Source organism: Neofelis nebulosa, chromosome 8 (genome assembly GCF_028018385.1).
Source record: "Neofelis nebulosa isolate mNeoNeb1 chromosome 8, mNeoNeb1.pri, whole genome shotgun sequence".
Taxonomy (NCBI): Eukaryota; Metazoa; Chordata; class Mammalia; order Carnivora; family Felidae; genus Neofelis; species Neofelis nebulosa.
The window spans coordinates 21,682,115-21,704,932 of NC_080789.1; the positions used below are offsets into that span (position 1 = coordinate 21,682,115).

Sequence of the window (22,818 nt, forward strand, 5' to 3'; positions counted from 1 at the left end):
TTCTAACTTTAAATATGTATATATGATAGGAAGAATCCTAAAATGCCCTCCTAAGATTTCCTTCCATAATCCCTAGGACTGTGCATATGCTGGATGTTACTTCCTTGATTGTTACATTGTATACCAAAAGGGAGGGATTTTGAGATATAATTAAGGTTACTGATCAATTGACCTTAAAATAGGGATATTATCTAGATAGGCCTAATATAGTCACATGAGCCCTTTAATAGAATGTTTTTCAATTGGTAGTAGAAAGGGAAGCCAGAGATTCAAACATGAAAAGCATCCATTGTATTGTTGCTGGCTTGAAGATGGAGGGGCATATGTACAAGTGTGGGAGAGCAGCCTCTAGGAGTTGAGAGCAACCTCCAGCTAATTTACAGCAAGGGAATGGCTGGATATAGTCCAAATTAGCAAGGAAGTGGATCCTCCCCCAGTGCCTTCAGTTGAGAGCTCAGCCTAGTCAGCACCTGGATTTTGTGCTTGGGAGATCCTAAGCAGAGAACCCAGCTAAGCCCACATGGACTTTTGACCTACAAAATAGATAAGTTTGTGGTAATTTGGTACCTAGCCATGAAAACTAATACAGCATTGGTCTTCCTTATTAAGAGTTGAGTTCCATTCCCTGCCCCACTAGTTGTCCTATTTGTTTCTTCTTTTCATCGTTAAACTTCTTAATTAACTTATCTAAACTTGCTGTCTCATCTGTGTGCAACTTATGCTTTTCTCAGTTCCCATGCATCTGTCCCAATAGTGTCCAAAAATAACTTTCTGATGAACTGGCAACTTCTTCCTTACTAAACCCGAGGACTACTCCATTTGGTGTTTTGTATTGATTTTCTTTCTTGAAATTAGTACTTTTTGTAATACTTTTTGATTCTATTTTTTTCCCCTCTTTTCTTCTGTCTCCTCTGTTGTCTTCATAAATCTTGTTGACCAGTATTGGAATTGAATTTAGGAGCTATTGTAAGGAACCAGCAGAGATGAATAAAGCAACAAGAATTTGAATAAAAATGTTAGGAAAGTCCAATAATTTTCATGGTGTCTTTGTTAGCATAAGGCTTTTCCTAAGGAGCCAGATGTGCTCTGTAGACATTGTATAGGTGTTATACCAGTTACCTATTACCACAATAATGCTTCCTAACAAGCTACCCCCAAACTCATGTTTGTATGTTGTATTAAAAACATAATCATTTATCATTCATGCATCTACTCATTTAGTCTGAGCTCAGTCAGCCGGGGGGTTTAGGCTTGGTGGCTAGGTGGATCTTATTCTCATTGCAGGTTATTGAAATACCAGTTGGCTGTGCTAGTACTGGTAAGACTTTACATGTTTCTGTCCTCCTTGGTGGAGTGATCTAGCCAAAGCATACTTTTCTCATGCCCATGACAGAGGTGCCAGAGGGCAAGTGGAAACATGTCAGAGCTTTTTAAGGCATAGCCTTGGAACTGGCATATACTGTCATCTCTGCCTCATTCTGTTAGCTCGAGCAAGTCACATGGCCAAACCACAAATTAGGGGGTGGGAGAATATATGCTACTATAGACTGAATTGTGTGCCCCCGCCCATTCCCCCCGTTCCTATGTTGAAGACCTAATCCCCAGTGTAATGGTATTTGGAGATGGGGACTTTGGAAAAATTTTTTAATGTTTATTTTTTGAGAGAGAGAGAGAGAGAGAGAGAGCGAGCCAGGGGAGGGGCAGAGAGAGAGGGGGACAGAGGATACAAGCAGGCTCTGCATCGACAGCAGTGACAGCAGTGTGGGGCTTGAACTCACGAACTGCAAGATCATGACCTGAGCCGAAGTTGGACACTCAACTGACTGAGCCACCCAGGTACCCCGGTGATGGGGCATTTGGTAGATAATTAGGTTTGGATATGATCTTAAAGGGGTGCTCTCATAATGGGATTAGTACCCTTACATGGACAGGCACCAGAGGGCTGGCTGGTTGACAGGAGCTCACTTGCCTTCTCCCCTACCCTTGCCATATGAGGACACAGCAAGAGGGTGGCCCTTTGAAAGCCAGGAAGGGAGCTCTTACTAGGACCCGTCATCCTGATCTTGGACTGCTAGCCTCCGAAACTGAGAAAATAAATTTCTGTTATTTAAGGCACCCAGTCTATGGTATTTTGTTATGGTAGCCCAAGTTGATTAATATACGCTCCATCATATTAGGAGGAGGAACTGCAAAGATGCACATCTGATAAAGGTCACTGATGTAGGGAAAGATGGAGAACTGTCACAAAAAATGCCATCTGTCAAAGGCATTGAGTAGTATTTCACATTCTCTTCTCCCCACTCAGAGTAAGCCTCTCTACTCTACTCTTTATAACCTTTAAAAATATTGTCTGTATTCTATAGTAATCATTATAGGTTAGGTGATCATGCCGTAACAAGCAACCCTCAGCTGTCTCAATGACTTGACACAACCAGAGTTTATTTCTCTCTTGCGAATTTACTATGGATCTGGGTTCTTTATGGTACCTTCTTCCAGGTGTTGGTTTAGAATTCTGCAGTGCCTTAGTCCATGGCACCTCCTCCACATTAACAGGCTATTACCATGGCAGGATTGGAGGACTGGACAGCAACAGTTAAATGCTTTGGTCCTAAAGTTACACATTTTTATTCCTGTGTACCCAGAAGTAGAGGAGACATATGTATTGGTGAACATTAATTATGACTTACTCTCCCTTCCCCCTGCCCACAGACCTCATTTTCCTCTTCTGGGTTGCATTTCCTCCTTCAATAGGGAAGGTGTGTTAGATGACTTTCTCCTCAGACATTCTGTAGTAACAGAATGCCAACAGTCTTTGCCATGCTGCTTTGGTGCTCTAGATCAAGTGCCCAGCACTTTCCCAAAGTCACCCTACTTTATTAGAAATATCTGTGAGGCATCCTTAGCCTCAAATTAGTTTTCTAAGATCATTTACTATTTCAACTTCAGTCCAAATTGATACCTCAGTATTCCTTAGACATGACCTTAGCCTTAACCTCATATTGTTTTTATCCTTGTCCACTCTGCTGTAGCCACACTGGCCATTTTATCTCCCTCAAATATGGCAAACTTTTTCCTGCCACAGGGCCTTTGCATTTGTTATTTCCTTTGGCTTGTTCTTCCTTGTTCTGGTTCTGTCTCATTACTCTCTTCTCACATGGAAGAATGTTATCACCTCAGAATGGCTTTTCTGCCTTATCTAGAGTACCCCTCCTGCCACCAGTCACCACAGCATATTACCTTCATGTCACTTAGTGCTATCAGAAATAATTTTGTATATTTATTTGTGTTTATTTTCTGTTCTTCCAAGTTAGAATTTAAACCCTCTGAAGATAGGGACTTTGCCTGTTTTCATTGCTCAATGCCTAGCACTTAGAACAATGTTGTCAAACATAATAATCCCTGAATAAAATTTGCTGCTGAATTGATGCTTGTTCCTCAGCATTTGGTCTCATTACTTCCTTTGCCTGGCTACCTATTCCACCCCATTTCCTTTTAAGCATGCCTAAATGGTATGTGTTCTTCAAGGTCAGCTTAAAGACCACGTCATGAGTTTTTCACTTATTCGTGTCTCCAGTTACTTCCTAGTAAGAAGGCATCCTTTACCTCCATTGAATATCCATTAAAAATATTTTCAGGTATCATTCTCAAAGGACTACAGTATTTTTTAGATTCATTGTGTATCTTAATCTCACAACAACCCAGTGATGAATTCCTCGTAGATGAAGATGCTTGGACAGGCCCCGTAGCTTGTAAGAAATCCTGTCATGACTGGAAGCCATGTGTCTTGCTTTGAATCCAGCATCCATTCCTCCATATCACAAGTGATGTTAATTTACTTCCTACATGTTGTTTAAACACAAATAAAATAAACTGTGGTCCCTGTCCCAGTAGGAGCAACATCACATTGTGTCTAGTTCTCTCCTTACGTGTCTGGGTGTCTTAGAGGTGGCATGTACCAAGTGTTGCAGGAACCCTGAGGAGGCAGCATCTGAGGGCCAATGAGCAGTGGGAAGGGGACCTGCAGTGACTTCCCAGAGGACGTACTTAATAAGTCTAGTTTTTTTTTTTTAATTTTGTTTTTATTTTTTAAAATTTACATCCAAATTAGTTAGCATATAGTGAAACAATGATTTCAGGAGTAGATTCCTTAATGCCCCTTATCCATTTAGCCCATCCCCCCTCCCATAACCCCTCCATTTACCCTCAGTTTGTTCTCCATATTTATGGGTCTCTTCTGTTTTGTCCCCCTCCCTGTTTTATATTATTTTTGTTTCCCTTCCCTTATGTTAATCTGTTTTGTCTCTTAAAGTTTTCATATGAGTGAAGTCATATGATTTTTGTCTTTCTCTGAGTGACTAATTTCACTTATAATACCCTCCAGTTCCATCCACGTAGTTGAAAATGGCAAGATTTCATTCTTTTTGATTGCCGAGTAATACTCCATTGTGTGTGTGTGTGTGTGTGTGTGTGTGTGTGTGTGTGTGTGTGTGTGTGTGTATACACCACATCTTCTTTATCCATTCATCCATCGATGGACATTTGGGCTCTTTCCATACTTTGGCTATTGTTGATAGTGCTGCTATAAACATTGGGGTGCATGTGTCCCTTCAAAACAGCACACCTGTATCCTGTGGATAAATGCCTAGTAGTGCAATTGCTGGGTCGCAGGGTAGTTCTATTTTTAGTTATTTGAGGAACCTCCATACTGTTTTCCAGAGGGGCTGCACCAGCTTGCATTGCCACCAACAATGCAAAGAGATCCTCTTTTTCCGCATCCTCACCAACGTCTGTTGTTGCCTGCGTTGTTAATGTTAGCCATTCTGACAGGTATAAGGTGGTATCTCCTTGTGGTTTTGATTTGTATTTCCCTGATGATGAGTGATGTTGGCATTTTTTCATGTGTTGGCTGGCCATCTGGATGTCTTCCTTGGAGAAGTGTCTATTCATGTCTTTTGCCCGTTTCTTTACTGGATTATTTGTTTTTTGGGTGTTGAGTTTGATAAGTTCTTTATAGATTTTGGATACTAACCCTTTATCTGATATGTCATTTGCAAATATCTTCTCCCATTCTGTCGGTTGCCTTTTAATTTTTCTGATTGTTTCCTTCTCTGTGCAGAAGCTTTTTATTTTGATGAGGTCCCAATAGTTCATTTTTGCTTTTGTTTTCCTTGCCTCTGGAGATGTGTTGAGTAAGGAGTTGCTGCGGCCAAGGTCAAAAAGGTTTTTGCCTGCTTTCTCCTCGAGGATTTAGATGGGTTCCTGTCTTACATTTAGGTCTTTCATCCATTTTGAGTTTATTTTTGTGTCTGGTGTAAGAAAGTGGTCCAGGTTCATTTTTCTGCATGTTGCTGTCCAGTTTTCCCAGCTCTACTTGCTGAAGAGACTGTCTTCATTCCATTGGATATTCTTTCCTGCTTTGTCAAAGATTAGTTGGCCATATGTTTGTGGGTCCATTTCTGGGTTTTCTATTCTGTTCCATTGATCTGGGTGTCTGTTCTTGTGCCAATAAGTCTAGTTTTGAAGGAAGACAATTCAGCGAGGCTGAGGAAAAGATAGAAATTCTAGACTGAGCCACAGGAACAAACTTGCAGAAAGGATAATCCCCAGGGCTAAGAATTCTCTTATTAAGGTGGTTGCGGTTGAAGTCATAGGCACATCTCACTTGATTCTGGAGCACGGAGAGCAGGTGAAGTCTGATGCTTCTCAGAGGGGAAGCACCCTACTGCTCCAAGACTAGGGATTCAAGGATTGGTGAAGACAAAACCAGCTTGGGAGCAAAGGGTGAAAGGTCAAGAAAGGACGACCAAAGAAGGGGCATTTTTAGGTTAAAAGTTTAGAACCATGGGCATCTAAAGCCAGAAGAGTGTAGAGAGGATTCAGTCTAGAGTTTGCATTGGGCATGCCTTATTGTATGCTACATTTTTACAACAATTTTGTGCCTATAGTGGTATCAAATTTGTAATTAGAATGCTGTCCCTCGCAATTATCAAAAAGCTCTACTTAAATGGCCTTAAACAAAAAAGGGGATTTATTGGATCATGTAACTTAAAGACCAAAGAAAGGATGGGTTTCAGATGTAGTTGACCAGAGCTTTATTATTTTTCTTTCGTGATTCTCTCACCTCTGTCCTCTTTGATGTTGCCTTCATAATAAGCTGGCTTTTTGGTAGCAAAATGGCTGCTGCTGTTTCAAACCTCCCCTCAATGTATCTTGCCACTCAGAAATGCCCCTTTTCCCATTAAATCAAGTCCTGGTTTCCTTCTGGTAGGATTAACTAGGGTTCTGTGCCCATTCCTGAATCAAGTATCCTGATAAGGCAGATAATGATTATGGTGGTTCTTGAGGCTATTCAAGATTAACAACTCCTTTTGCTAGTGTTAATTCTATCCAGTTAATTTGCTAGTTAATTCTGTCCAGGTTGCTTGGCTGCTATACAACAGAAAGAATGGAATGGATGTTAGGGTGGCATTTTCCATTTCCTCTGGAAGGACTGTTTCTTGTTCTCCAGTGTATATTCTCCAGTTTCAAGTTCATGATGGATACTCAATAAATATATATTGAATGAATAAATCAAATATTTTATGTATTTTTTTGTCTTTTTACCAGCGTTTCTTGTTTCCTTTCTCTAGTTCTTTCGTATTCTAAAAACAGTGCTTTTATTTTTTGCCCACTTAATCCTTTCCCTCCAGCTAATGACATGTAACTCATGTAATCGTTCTGCATCCAAACAAAATCATTCTCCTGCTATTCCTATCAAACTACTGTCCCATCACTTTCTTTCTTTCTTTCTTCCTTTCTTTCTTTCTTTCTTTCTTTCTTTCTTTCTTTCTTTCTTTCTTTCTTTCTTTCTTTCTTTCTTTCTTTCCTTTTCTTCATTGTCAGACTCCAACCATTTTCTTTTTCTTCACGGTCAGACTTCAAGAGAGTGGCTTGCTCTAGCTGTCTTTTCTGCCTCATTATTCACTGACACCTCAACTTCTTGGAAACAGAATTTCTCCTTATCACTCTGCTACTCTCTCAAATGTCACTAATGCATTTGTTTTGTTCCCAAATCCAGTGATCTTTTTTTCTCAGTCCTAATTTTCCATGATTTCTTTGCTGCACCTAGTATTGTTGATGGTCTGTGCCTCTGGAAACAGTTCCCCTAATCTTGATGATCCTTCTCCTTCTGCCTCTCTGATTGCTGTCTTTTTGTCTTGGTTTGGTTTGATTTACTGATAATTCTTCCTCTTTTTAAATTTTCTGTGCCTTCCCCCATCTTTTTAATGTAGATAGCTGCTAAGTTTCTACCTGTAACATCCTTTCTTATCTTTTCTAGCTTTGAACTTCAGCTCTCATGTTTATGCTAGATGTTTCCCACACTGTAAGACCTTACCTCTGTTCTCTTTTTCAGTCTTGAGTTTGTAACTGCCAGCTGAACATTTCTACTTGGATATCCTATACAGTATGTCAAAAACTGCCCATATTTTCTTCCCTGCCTACCTTTTTCTGCTCTATTCTCTGAATGGTGTTCCATTCTCTTAGTCATCTAGACTAAAAATTTAAAGAGTCTTTGACTTCTGTTCTTCATTCATTGTATTTTCGGTCAGTTTTCCCTACTGGAACAATTAAGGGAAACCATCAGCTCTTTGAGATAAAGGGCTATGGCTTATTTTTATTTCCTGTCTCTGGCTCCTAGCATGGTGTCTGGTAGGTACATAGTGGGTGCTCAAAAGGTGTTGGTCAGATGGGTTAATTTCACCCATGTAATATCTCTATGGTTATTACTATTGTTACTTTTTATTCCCACTGCTTTTTAAAATTCCATGGGGCGCCTGGGTGGCTCAGTTGGTTAAGCGTCCGACTTTGGCTCAGGTCACGATCTCACGGTATGTGAGTTCGAGCCCCGTGTCGGGCTCTGTGCTGACTGCTCAGAGCCTGGATCCTGTTTCAGATTCTGTGTCTCCCTCTCTCTCTGACCCTCCCCTGTTCATGCTCTGTCTCTCTCTGTCTCAAAAATAAATAAACGTTAAAAAAAATTAAAAAAAAAACATAAATAAAATTCCAGTTTAAGTCCTTGTTATTTTTGATCTGGACTCCTATAATGATCTTGTGATTGCCTTTGTTGTCTCTTTTTCTAATCTACTGTAAGTATTGCTTTTAGATATACTTTCTAAAGCACAGACCCAGTAATGTCACTGCACTCCTGAAAAACTTCAATGAGTCCTTATTAACAACCAAATAAAGTACAAATTTCTCAGTTTGCTTTTCAGGGACTTCTGCGGTTTGGCCCTAAATAATCTTTTCATCTTCATATCCCTTTCTTCTTTATTTTCTAGGCAGATTGTTACTTTCCTGCCTCTGTTACTCATTTATTAAAACAGATATTTTCTGAATATCTACCATGTACCAGATGCTTTGCTAGAAACTGTAGAGAATTGAAAAATTGAAAAGTGCCCTTTCAGAACTTGAAGTCTATTTGGGGACAGAGACATCAAATAAGTAATTACACACATAACTATTTCACTGCAAGGCTGTTTAAAAAAAAAGCATTCATTCATTCATTCATTCATGGTCGAAAGGCGTAATGTTAATGTCCAGGAAGGTAAAACAATCACCTCTGCAGCAGCAGGTCATTAACAACTGGTAATACATAGAGGTCAACAGCACCAGAGTTTAAAAAATTATCAACATAATTGAGGATCTCTCCACTATAGGATGGGGAGTCGTATTCACATTACCAACAATAGTCACTCCAAGAAATGCAAGCAGTCTCATCCACCCTCATTCAGGGGGTAGGTCAACTATATTTGTCATGTAGATCAGCTACATTGTCACTGGAAACTGGAATCCAGCCATCCTCTCAGATATGTAGAGGTTGACTGCACCTCCTGAGTAGACATCTATCTAGGTGGCTTGGTTGATAGCTCGATGGGCCAGATCATAGACCTGTTCCACCTCTAGGTCAGGAGGAACCCCGATCCATGACCTGATAAGCATACACAGAGCTAGAACCTACAGAGAAGGTGGATCCCAAGATCCAATTTCCTTTACTGTTCACATAGTAGAGGCCAGGGCCTCTCTTATCCCAGCCACAGATTAGGGTGCCCATGGACAGTCCCATGCCTTTATACTGATATATCATCTTGACAAGCAGCTTGAAGGCAGCTGTTACTGAGATACATTCCTTGTTTTGAAGCTCATAGATTCAACATTGCTGAGCCAGTAGGTGCTCCCAGAAGCTGCATGCTCAGCAGGTAGGGACTGGTCTCTATAACCTTCCTTACTGCCTGGGAGGCTGTATAGGTACCCATTGTGGCCTGAGAGTCTGCTGCAACAGTGACTGCATGTTGAAACTTGAAGGCCAGAGTGGTGGTTCCATTATAGCATTTGTATTCTTGGCTCTTTTAGGGTACTCCAGTGGGGCGTGGCCAGGCTCAGGCCATTGCTGGGACTCCCTCCCTTTTTTTTTTTTTCCTACCATAATGCTGCATATTCTGTGCTGTTTTTTAAAACCCAACTCAAATGTCCTTTCTTTGGTGATGCCTTTCCTTATCTCAGCTGGAATTCATTCTCCAACTTCTGATTGCACTTTATATCCTCTCATGATTCACCTCACTTTTTGCTTTGTATTATTATATGTGAATATTCTTCCTCTTACAAGCTATTTGAACAGTGTGGAATTTGAAACACTTAAAAAATTTGTTTTTAAATGTTTTTATTTATTTTTGAGACAGAGAGAGAGAGAGAGAGAGCGAGCATGAGCAGGGGAGGGGCAGAGAGAGAGGGAGACATAGAATCCAAAGCAGGCTCCAGGCTCTGAGCTGTCAGCACAGAGCCTGAGGCAGGGCTTGAACTCATGGACTGTGAGATCATGACCTGAGCTGAAGTCGGGCGCTTAACTGACTGAGCCACCCAGGCACCCCAAATTTGAAACACTTTAAGTCACTCTTGAGTATCTCAGTATATTTCTTATAGCAAGTTGGATGAATTAAATAAGTTGTATTGTGGGTCAGTTTTCTCACGTGTTTAATCCAAGAATCACTTTTTATTTTTTTAGGAATTACTAAACTTATTTGGCACACAGCTAGTTAGAAAATTAAATTCCAATTAAGTTTGCCAATAATTATAACTTTTGGGTATTTACTGAATTTTAAACAGATGATTTTTTAAAAAATTTACTACATAATCTTATTTTAATCTCCACAATAGACCTATCAACTAGATTTGGGAATTTTATTAATGTAGATTGCTGCAGTGTGGGGAGGACAGAAGAATACAATTTATTTTATTTTATTTTTTACATTTATTTAATTTTGAGAAACAGAGTGAGACACAATGTGAGCGGGGGAGGGGCAGAGAGAGAAGGAGACACAGAATCTGAAGCAGGCTCCAGGCTCTGAGCAAGCGGTCAGCACAGAGCCTGATGCGGGGCTTGAACCCATGAACTGTGAGATCATGACCTGAGCTGAAGTCAGACGCTCAACTGACTGTGCCACCCAGGCGCCCCCAGAAGAATACAATTTAAACATAACATATAGTAAGAAAATATGAGTAGTCTTTTTTGAGACACAGTTCTTGAGTTTATCAATTTGACTGAATTTGTCTGCTAGATTTTTTGCTTCTACATTTTGATAACCCACATCTAATTTTAGTTTCTTTATGGTATCCTGCTGATTTTCTCGTATAGAAGTAGGGAGAACTCATTTATTTAGTGATGTTAATAATAACTGTGCTAACAATCAAGTATGCTTTCAATTGTCATACTTGTAACATGCAATTCTGACTACATATACTGTGTCTTTTCTTTTTGATTCTTGTAATAAAAACCATAGACAGTGGAAAGCATTGTTATGACTATGCCAGAAGGTCATTAGATTTTGCATGGAACTGACCCCTGCGAGGCTGTAACCTACAACTTTGATCTCATTAGCAGTATGTGATTACCATTCATCTAAATGGACTACATAGATAGGCCAAATACAGTTCACATTTTCATTCTTTTACCTAACTCCAGACTATATAAATGTTGAGTCTCAAACAAATAGTTAAGGGATAATTATATTTTGATGTATATTTATAAAACTCAAACCTATGAGATTGTTTCATGTAAATTTGGTAGGGCAGCAACATAAATTCTTTAAGTCCTGTTTACTTTCAGCTTCATGTAAATGGTTTGGATATCGTGTGTACCACCCAAACTTGGCACTAATGTAGTCATTAGTTTATTGCTGCTCTGTGCACACCTGCATTTTGACTGTCATGGTATTTGATATCACCAAGGGGCAAAGGAGGTCCAGTGGGAATGTTTTCTTTCTGTTTTATGTGGGTCATGGCACTTTTGCTCTCTGTACTGTTTCTGTGCCATTAGAATGGTGAACTGGTTTGCAGGATATTTAAACAATTTTTAATGAGGTACAGCATATAGTGAAGTGAAGTACACAAATCTTGGGTACAGCTCTGTGAACCCAGGTCAAGATGAGAACATTTCCAATACCCTAGAAGGCTGCCTTATACCCTTTCCCAGTCAATGGGCAGCCCTTGAGAGGTAGTTACTGTTGTGGCTTTTATCTTCATATTAGTTTTGACTTAGTTTGTTTTTGAAATTCATATAAATGGAATGCAATTATACTAACTAGCCTTTTTTGTTTAGCTTGTTTTACTGATTTTATTTCTGAGGTTCATGCATGCTGCTGCAAATTGTAGTAGTGCTTTTTAATTGTTGTGTAGTTTTATTGTATAAATATACCACAGTTTATCCATTCTATTGTTGGTGAACAACTGGATTGTTTCTAATTTTTGGTTCTTATGAATAGTGTTTCCATGATCATTCTTGCACACATGTTTTGGGTGTGTATGTGTATATACTTTTGTATATGTACATAGATATGCATTTTGTTTGGCATAAATGTAGAAGTGGAATTTCTGGGTTACAAAGTGGGCATAATTTTAGTTTTGCCAAATGCTGCCATATAGTTTTCCAGAAAACTTTTTTACAAATTTACACTTTAAAGCAGCAATGTAGGAAAGTGTCAGTACTCCACATCTTTGCCTACATTTGATACTGTCAACCTTTTGAATTTTTATTCTGGTGGGTGTGTCGTCATATCTCGTGTTTTAATTTGTATTTTCCCTGATGAATGATGATGTGGAGCACCTTTTCATACGCTTATTGGCCATTTGGATATCATCTTTTATGAAGTGCCATGTCATACCTGTTTCAGGTATTTATTGTTGCTTAAGCCAAAAACGGTTTATTATTATTTTTTACAACTCTATGGGTTGACTTGGAGGTTCCTTTCCTGGTTTTGTCTGAGCTGTCTTATGCAGCTGCATAGCTAGGGGTGGTCTCTTTGGGTTGGAAGGCCCAAGATGGCCTTACTCCCTTGTCTGTCAGTTGTGTTGGCTTTGGCTAGGGCACCTTGTTTTTGTTTTTTGTTTTTTCCTATGACCATAGTCTGGTAAGTAGTAGGGCTTCCTTATATGGTAGAATAGCGTTCTAAGAGGGTAAAAGTGGAAGGTGCAAGATCTCTTAAGACCTAGTCTTGGAAGTTATATAACCTCATTTCCACTGTATTTTTTTTTGATTAATGTGAGTTATGACCAGCCCACATTGGAGGAGCAGCTATGCCACATTGCAAAGGGGCAAATATACCGGAATAGGAATAATTTGTAGCTATATTTTACCACTTTTTCACAAAGTTTTTGATTATTTTTTATTGGATTATCTTATTGATTTATAGGAGTGTTTTATATATTCTGGATACCAAACCTTTGGCAGATAGGTGTATTGTGAATATCTTCTACCTATCAGTAGTTTGGTTTTCTGTTTTTTCATAATGTCTCTTGATGTATAGAAGTTTTTAATTTTAATAAAGTCCAATCTGCTAGTCTTTAATTTCATGGTAGTACTTTGGTGTCTAATTTCACTAGAGCTTTAGTAATTAATTTTAAATAATAGTGCTTCTAGGACAAGAAAAAGAATTATTATTATCTATAAAGCCATTTATTTTTTTCCCACTTATTTATTAAATTAGTAAACTATTGTAGGGTATTCATCAGGAAGTCAAGTACTTTTGAAATGTGTATTTAATGGAAAGTTGAGAGTTTGTTAGTTTCATGACTATTAACGAAAGTTAGTATATTTGGGGTAGGTTTTTTATTTGATTACCTCATTCTGGGATGTAGACCTGGTTTAAATAGTAGGTCTCAAAACAAATTTGAATCAGATATTTTCAAATTCCTTTCATCAGGCATACAACTAGACTTATAAACAAAATCCTGTGCCTGTGGGAGCCAGGCATTAGCTATTCTTTAATTTTTAGGTAGCCTTTAAATTTTAATGTTTAGTCCTTTTTTAAAAAGTTTATTTATTTTGAGAAAGAGAGAGTGTGAGCGGGAGGGGTGTGCAGAGAGAGGGAGAGAGAGAGAGAGAGTTCTAAGCAGGCTCTGCACTGTCAGCATGGATGGAGCTCAATGTGGGGCTTAAATCCATGAATCATGAGATCATGGTCTGAGTCAAAACCAAGAGTTGGACACTTAACCAGCTGAATGATCCAGGCACCCCAGTGTTTAATCCTTTTAATATAAACTTTTTCCAGGAAAAGCTATCTCACTGAAACTCTTCCTTCAGAGAGGTCTTCCCCTCCCCATTCTCCTACAGTAGATTATTTGTACCTACCTATATTACTAACTTATTCTATTTTGTCTTGTTTGTTATTAGTTGTTTCTAGTTTTTCTACCCTATAATAGTGTTATTCATGTAATACTTAACAAAATTATATGAGTGCTTATCATATACACTGAGTATTGGCATCACATTGGTTAATGAGAGAGATGTGATTCCTACCTGTAGAGGATGTAGAGTCTACAAGAGATAATGTAAATAAATTTGTAGCATAGCGAGTACTGTAACAGGGAAAGTAAAGAATGTTATAAGAATGCTTAGAAGGGTTCCCTACCCTATACTTGGTGTTAAAGGGAATACTTTTTGGAGGAAGTGACATCTCAGGTAAGACCACTCACCAGTTAAGCAATAAGGTAAATGGACTGGATCATGCAGGACCAGGTAAATTTTATAAAAGGAACTTGACTTCTTTCCAAAAATAATGGGAAGCCACTGAGAGTGACATCATCATTCTTGTTTTGCTTACTATTGTTGTATGAGAAATTATGTAAAACTTAGAAGTTTAAAATGACTATTTTATATTGCTCATGTTTTTGTAGGTCAGTAATTTGTTACTGGACAGTAATCTGTGTGCTGGGTGTTCCTCATTTAAGGCTTTGTCATTTAGTTGCAGTCAGATGTCAGCTGGTGCTAAAGCCATATAAAGATGTAAGTGGGCTGGATTTCTGATCTGGCTCACTCACATGGCTGGTAGTTGATCCTGGCTGTTGATGGACCATCAGTTTTGCTACTGACCAGATTCCCTACATGTGGCCTCTTCAGCATGATGTTTTTGGGGTAGTCAGACTTTTTACATGGTGGCAGGCTTTGCTCAGAAAAAATGTCTCAAGAGAATCAAACAAAAGCTTCATGGGCTTTTCTGATCAAACTTGGAAGTTATAATAGTGTCATTTTTGCTGCATTTTATTGTTAAAAGCTAGTCATTAAAATTGAGCTGGCTTCAAGGGGAATGGACATAGACCACACCTCTTGATGGGAGAGGTGTCAAAGAGGTGTTTAAAAGATACAGACATGTTTTAAAACCACCATGTCTTTCCACTGGCTACAAATTATTTATAATTCTCTCAAATGCAAAATTTATTCCCTCCAAAGTCCTCTTCCATCTTAAAGGATTATTTATTCTGGCATGAGCTCAGGATGCTCTTATCTAAATCAACTCTGTGTGCACATGAGTCTCCCAATGTGCCATCTTTCATATATGGTTTCTTTTGATATGAAGACCTGTGAACCAGAAAGATGTTATCTGTTCCCCACAGTAGTGATTTAGGGGTGGGACAACCACAGTAGACACCCCCATTCTAAAACAGGGGAAATGAGAGGTACAACATAGCAATCATGAGACCATTGCAATTTTGAAATCCAGCTGGGAAGATGTTGCCAGTTTTGTGATTAGTGTTCAGTACTTCCCATGAGAAATTGTTCTCCACTGGGGCACCTGGGTGGCTCAGTTGGTTGTGTCTGACTTTAGCTCAGGTCATGATCTCATGGTTCGTGGGTTCATGCCCCACGATGGGCTCTGTGCTGACAGCTCAGAGTCTGTCTGTCTGTGCTGACAGCTTTAGATTCTGTGTCTCTCTCTTCTCTCCATCCCTCCCCTGCTCGCACTCTGTTTCTCTCCCTTTCAAAAATAAACAAACATTAAAAAAAAAAAAAAGAGAAAATGATTTTCCATTGCTCTTGGTTCTGCCATTTGGGTTCTTGATGCTTGGTTTTGAATCATTCTTTCATTTCCTTAAGAAATGCTATATGTCTGCATTTGGGTAGCTTTCTTGGCCTGCTTCCTACCTATAGAAGTTTGGGTATCCAAAGGCTTCTTTTCATTTTGTACTTACTCCATCTATTTAAGTTTCAGCTGGGAATACCTTTGTTACTACAGTTCCCCTAAGAGGCTTTTGCTTTTCTGGTGGATTTAAGTGGGGTTTACTCCATTAGGTAAAAGTCACAACCTCTTCAAGCCAGGCTGTCTTTATCTTGGGTTACTTGTGAGGCTGCTAAGGGACCTGGCCAATGCTACATGTTTTTGATTTTTGTTACATCACTTTTATACTAACCTTTTTTCTGGTTGCTATTGCTGTCTACCTACCAAATTACCTAAAACAATTATTTAAAGTAACATTTTGTTTGACTCACATTTTTGTGGTCGGGTAGTTGCAGTCAGATGTTGGCTATGGTCATCTGTATGGTTGTGGTCATTTGAAGGCTCAGCTGGATTAGTTGACCAAGATGACTTAAATAGCTGGCAGATGATGTTGGACAGTTGCTCAGCTGAGCAGTGCTTATATATGTTCTCTCCAATGTGGCAGTGTCAGAGTACCTGGATTTCTTATGGGACTCTAGAGCGAGTGTCTCAAAAGACTCAGAAAGAAGCTGTGTGGCTTTTTCTGACCTTGTCTCAGAAATCATACAGTGTCACCACTGCTGCATTCTCATGGTTATAAGCAACCTATTAAGGCTGACCCAGATTCAAGGGGAGAGCACATAGATCCTACTTCTCAATGGGAGGAGTTTGAAAGAATTTGCAAATATGTTTTAAAACATGTTAATTCCACGGTTACCATAATCATAGCATAAACTTATTGAATGGTGACAATGTATCAGATATTTTGATGAGTATTTTACGTGAATTCACTTATTTACTTTTTACCACAACCTTATGATTTTTTTCTTTTTACGATTTTATAACCATTTTGTAGATAAGGAAATAGAAGTTGGAGAGGTTAAATGACTTGCTCAGGATCGCACAGCTAATAAATTATAGACTCTAGAGTCACACTAAGTTCTCTGTGACCCAAGTCCACAGGCTTAAGCATTGCTAAATTGGCAAGTTACTGTAAGTAGAACAGAACTATGTTTTAGGTAGCTTGTTCCTGGAAGCAGGAAGACTGGTTAGGAAGCTATTACTACCATCGGGTGCTTATTTTATCTATTTTTATACAAGGTAAGCAATAGAAGGGATGGAAAAAAGTGGGAGAGGGAAGGTATGTATTATTAAATATTTGTAGGAAAGATACAATATTTTTAGGTCAGATAATTTTTGTGGGTATAATGATTTTCAATAACTATTTGTTGTTGGTTAATATTACTGACCATCTTCACCCTTCTTCATTTCTCATCTACCATAATGTTCATTCAAGGAGTCACACAGATCCCTAGGTCTGCTGTATAACTAGTATATGATCTTGGTAATTTAAAGATAGAATAAAAATTGTTAGGTTTTCTTCTTTTCTCTACCAAAGGCAGATTTTTCAGCCACTTATTAGACTTGAGAAAAATTTGAGAATTACTCTTAGGAGTTGACAGACTATATCTTATAGTTTAAATCTAGCCTGTAGCTTGCTTTTTGTAAATAAAGTTATACTGGAACACAGCCATATCCATTAATTTACATATTCTCTAAGACTCTTTTTATGCCATGATGTTGCATAGCTCTAGCAGAGACTATGTGGCCCCATGATGCTTAAAATATTTACTATCTGGTGCTTTACAGAAAAAAGTTGTAGACCCTTGTTCTGTATAACGCAAAACCTATTTAGTTCATTCTCTTCAATATGTGGGGTGCTTAGTGCGGGTCAGGGCATAGTTGTGACACAGAATGGCCGTGGTATGTCATTGTATATCTTAGTAGCAGAGATCAGTGATTAAGTCAATTATTGGTGCATATCACGGGTCTAAAAAAGCAAAGGTTCAGAGGCCTCTAGAAAGTATTCCAGCAAATACGATAGAACTGTCATTTTAGGCTGAGTTCGGTTACTCTACTTGTTTTGTACTGTGGGCTGGATTTACATGAGTGTGGTTTACCAGGTTACTAATCACTAGAAGTAGTAGGTGAGAGACCCATATGTGACTCTTGCCCTTCACTAAGGCGAGAATAACTATCTGTAGGTTATTCTTTATTTACTCTATTTAAAATTTTTTATTTTAGAAAGCCTTACAGATATTTTCGTTTTGGTTTCTTTTTGACCTCTCTCTGCTGGGTTTTAACAGTGTTACATTTAGTGCCTCATTATATCTAGGAGATACATTGGTTTACATTACTGTGCATTTGATTTAATCTCATGCCCTATTTAGGACATTGTTGTTTAAGCCGTAGGACTGACCTAGATGTTTGCAAGCAGAGCACTCAGACAGAGAGAGATACCTTGAGGCACTGTGGAAGTACGCAGATCAGGTTATGCTTTGCACACTCATCTCTGGTTGTGTCCTCAGGCTTTATTTAGAGTAAATGTATATTCTTTCTAATTATTTTGTTTTTATTTGCTGCAATTTGGAAACGTGATTATGCATTTACTAACGTTATAGGAATGGTTTTCTCAGACAACCAGAATGTTTTATCTACCTGAAGTGTCAGTGAAAGTACTTCTTAAGTGTTAATGATTTACAAAAAAAGCCTGTGTGTGTGTATATAATTGAAAGAAATAAATAACTCTCTTAAATATATAAAGTTAATTTTATTAGCCGACTATTTGGAAATAGGTTATTGATTCACTTTTGCTATACACAGAAAAATGAAATGATAGAATGTAGTGAATCTCCTTTTGTAAAGGCAAAAACAACTCTAAGCATATATTTTGTCACGCATTTTGTGTTTTACAATAAGTAACTAACTTTACTCTTTAAAAAGTGAGCATTAGGGTCGCCTGGGTGGCTCCATTGGTAGAGCATCTGACTCTTGATTTTGTCTCAGGTATGATCTCATGGTTTGTGAGTTTGTGCCCCTGTGCTGTGTTTGAGGCTCTGTGCTGACAGTGCAGAGCCTGCTTGGGATTCTCTCTCACCCTCTCTCTGCTCTTCCCTAGTGTGTGTGCGCATGCTCGTTCTCACTCGCTCTCTCTCAAAATAAATAAATGAACATTTTTAAAAAGTAAGTGTTAAATAAGTACAGTGACAGTTGAGTACTTTTCCTTCTTATCACTGTTAAAAAATCTTGTTAATTGTTTTTAGTGACATTTATTGTCCTGATAAAATTGTGCTAATCTGTGACTTGTACTCTTTGTGAAAAAAATTTGTGCTACAGTGAGCCTGTGATGATGGGACTTCTGAAAAAGTGATAGTGACAGTGAGCCTGTGATGATGGGACTTCTGAAAAAGTGATAGTGAGAACCTTCACATGGTAGTAGGCTTACTTTCTCTATGTAAAATGAATGCATGTCCCCAAACAGGGCCTCATTTCATTTAAGAAAAGGTGGTTTAAAAAAACAGAGCTAAATATGTGAGGTGATGGATATGTAATAAATTTGATTGTAGGAATCCTTTTATCATCATGTTGTACACTTTAAATAGCTTACATTTTGTCAGTTATACTTCAATAAAACAGAAAAAATATAAGCAAAGATGGCTTTTAGACAAGAAAGAAAGTAGCTATATTTTACTAGGAGCTATACGTTTTTACTATTTGAATAAGTGGGAATGAGTTTTTTCTACACCTTAAGCTGGTCATCTCTACCAGGCTCTGTGGTGCCCTTTGACCCTTCACATTTGACATTCATACTTAATAGGCCTGGTGGCTCATTCTGATGATTTAGTCAGGAAATGGAAGCTGGTTGCTGTCTGAGAATAGCAGCTGATCTTTAGTTTTTGAACTGTTAATCGGCTAATCAGCCTGGTCCTTTTGGCAATATTGGCAACAAATTGGAGCTTGCTTTTTACAAGAGTGCGACTGTGTAACTGATTCTACTTTTCGGTTTCATTTTACCAGTGGTGACTTGATATTTAGGATACTTGCCTCTTATGTGAACAATTTGAATAAGAATGAAGATATATTAGTTTATCTATTGCTCTGTAACAATATTACCATAAACTTAGTCCCTTTAAACAACATGCATTTATTGTCCCACATTTTCTGTGGGCCCTCTACTGAAGGACTCACAAAGCTTGAATCAAGGTGTTTGCCAAGGCGTACTTCTCAGCTGAGGCTTGACTGGGAAAGGAACAGTTTCCGAGTTTACTCAGGTTGTTGGCAGAATTTAGTTCGTTTTTATTGTAAGACTCAAGGCTTTAGTTTCTTGCTGGCTGTCAGCCAGAGGTCGGCTTCAGCTCCTAGCACTAGCCTCCTGTAGTTCCCGGTCACGTGGCATTCTGACCATGGCCACTTGCTTCCTCAAAGCCAGCAAAGGAGAGAGTCTCCATCAAGATGGGTGCTACCTACAATAGTATGTAACATAATCACATACTTAAGTGCAGATAATCATGTACCTTCTGTCATTTTTACCAAATTCTTTTGGGTACAAGCAAGGTACAGGTCCTGCCCACACTCAAGGGGAGAGGGTCATACAAGGATGGGAATACAAGAAGTTGGGGATCATGGGGATCACCTAAAGGGTCTGTCTGCTACAGAAGGGAAAGGAAAATTGGGTTTTCTTTTCACTTACTATAAATAACTTGAGGGCAGGATTCATGTTTGATTCTTCCTGTAATTTTTCCTCTCCACTATCACCCACCTACTAGACAGTGTCTTACACTTAGTAGGGACTCAATTTGGTATTTGTTGGCTTAATTACTTAACGCTATGAAACTGCTACTAAAAAAAGCTGAAACTCTTGTACTTGATCTGACAATCTGTTTGCAAATTGAAAGCCACTGTGTATAAGCCAAGACTATTAAAATGTTAATTATTGCTAGCAATGTGTGACATTTTACCATCTCTACCATCAAACAGTAATTTTTAAATTTTTTAAATTATTTATTTTTTTAAACAGTAATTTGTAACAAATACTCCTTTTCTTGGAAGAAGACATACTAGTGCTCTGGTTAAAATTGGAGAATACACGGGCTCCAGACTGGCTCAGTTGGTAGAGTATGTGACTCTTGATCTCAAGAGTCGTGAGTTCTGGCCCCACATTGGGTATAAAGTTTACCTAAAAAAATTAAATTAAAAAAATGGAGAATACAGATCACCTTGTTAAATTAGTATAGCAGTGGTAGTGGCTGTCTGAGAAGATCTAGAATCTTGTTATGAGAGACTAATAGTTATATAAGGTGGCCTTCTTTTCATGGTGTTCTACTTCTTTGTCTATCAGCATATTTGCCTTCTAAATCTAAATAAACCTTTTCATTTTGTCTGTGAGAAAAATATAATCTGCCAGATCAAAGAAGTCAGTATTTCTAACTCTAAGACTTGTGCTCGTAAAGAATCACATTCAGCATTGTAGAGATATTAATTACGTATATACTTAATGATCCATATTGCCCTAGAACATAGAACTAACATTTTGCATATTAGCAATTCTTTCTTGGATAGATAAGATGGAATACCTAAAATTGCTTTGATTTTAGCATTTTAGTTAGGTAGCATGAACTAACACGAGACAAGGGAAATAAAAGCTAATAATGGGAAAATATACAACAAAGACTCTAGGTTTTTGTGGAGTCAGGCAAGTCCTTAATAAATTCAGTATTAATCTAATGGTAACAGAGAAGCCAGCCAGGAATCACTGCATTCAGAGGTAGGAATAGTTCATATTGAATTAAAGACTGAGAGAGGAATGGATATTCCCAGTTAGTAAAATGGCTATATAAGAAGTGACTACCATCAACAAAGAATAGACAGTTACCAAATGCAGGAAGATTCTTGGGTGCAACTGTAATTATGTATACACGTTTTACAAGCAGCAGTATCTTTGGGAACAGAAAAATAACAGGGAAAACTAGCTGGATTTTGGTGTATAGCTCTAGAGAATTTTTAGTCTCAGCTTCTATTACCATCTGTGTTAGGCAGAATTCTAAGATGTTCCCGAAGATTCTTACTCTCTGATGTACACGTCAAGTATAATCCCCTTCTCTTGAGTCGCTTCTGTATAATCTTCTTTGTGTGCTGGCAGAACTTGTGAATATGTGAATATGATGAATTATCACACCTGTGATCAGGTTACAAATCAGTTGACTTTAATCAAAAAGGATATTATTATTATTTGAGAATGGAGTCAGTCTCAACCCTGCAAGAAACTAAATTCTGCCCACAACCAGTGATCCTGGAGGAGGACCCCACAGTTTAGATGAAACCGTAGCCCTGGCAGATACTTTGATTTCAGCCTAATGAGTTCCTGAGCAGAGCACCAAGCTAACATGGACTCCTGACCACAGAAACCATGAGATGATAAATTTATGTTGATTTAAGGCTCTAATTATATGGTAATTTGTTATGCAGCCATTTAGAAAAAGAATATGGCACCTTCTATGTGACTTAAGTTTCTAAAGGAGTACCTTCCTAAACATGCCCCATCCTTTCCCAACGTTGTGTCTATACTCAGTTATTTTCTTTCCTGGAGTGATTTCTGTTATATATCTGTTCTACCCATCATTTAAGGCCCATCTCACATACCATCTCCTTGTTGACAGTTTCCTCATTTCCATAGATGAATCATTTTTTTGCCCTCTGAATCTCCAGTATACTTTGTATCTTTTTCATGTAACTTACATATTTTACTTTCATTGGAGTTACTTGTATTCATGGTTTATGCTTTTTATTTTAAATTTGCTTGTTGAATTGAATTGAAAGTGCATACATTCAAATATTCCATAAGATGAAAGAATATATAATGAAGAGTTAGTGTTCTTAGCCCAATTCACTGGTCCCTCAGGCCTCTGGTCCAGAGGCAACTTCTTTTCAGTTTTAAGTGTATCCTCTATAAAGGTTCTATACATAGGCAAGCGTATATGTTTACATGCTCTTCCTCCTTTATATATACATTCTTTTCTCCCATTGTGAGATATATGAAGAATCCATGACCTTTCCTTCTTGTATTAATCTCCTGAGGCAACTAAGTATTTAAGACTTACTGAATTTATTCTTTCCCACCAAACCTTTCATTGATGTTACCTATATTAACTCTAATCTCATTTTGACAGACTCTTTGATTAAAATGCTTTTGTTAGTAGGGTCCAAAACCTTTCTGAACATTTCATTGTTTAGGTTGAATGCTGTATATCACAAAATGCCAAAGGCTTATAACTGTAAAACATATTTACTGGATTAGAATCACATGGACAAATATTTCTGAATTGGATATTAATATTAGCAGGTGCATCCTTTCTATCCTCTCTGATAATCCCTTTGCTACTCTCTTGGGAGAGTGTGTGAAGTGTCTTAATGGGGATGGGTTTGGGAATACTGCAATAGAATAAAGGGTTTTCAATTTATATATGAATTTCAGTTC

General features: G+C 38.2%; 1 protein-coding gene and 1 pseudogene across 14 annotated transcripts in view; one reads left to right on the forward strand and one right to left on the reverse strand.

Moving 5' to 3' along the window:
* The window catches only part of ANKS1B (ankyrin repeat and sterile alpha motif domain containing 1B), a 1,084,349-nt gene that overhangs the window by 37,732 nt on the left and 1,023,799 nt on the right, over positions 1-22,818 (forward strand). The gene's annotated exons all lie outside the window — the stretch shown is intronic.
* LOC131483698 (proteasome subunit beta type-5-like) overlaps positions 8,780-22,818 on the reverse strand; it is a 45,926-nt pseudogene continuing 31,887 nt past the window's right edge.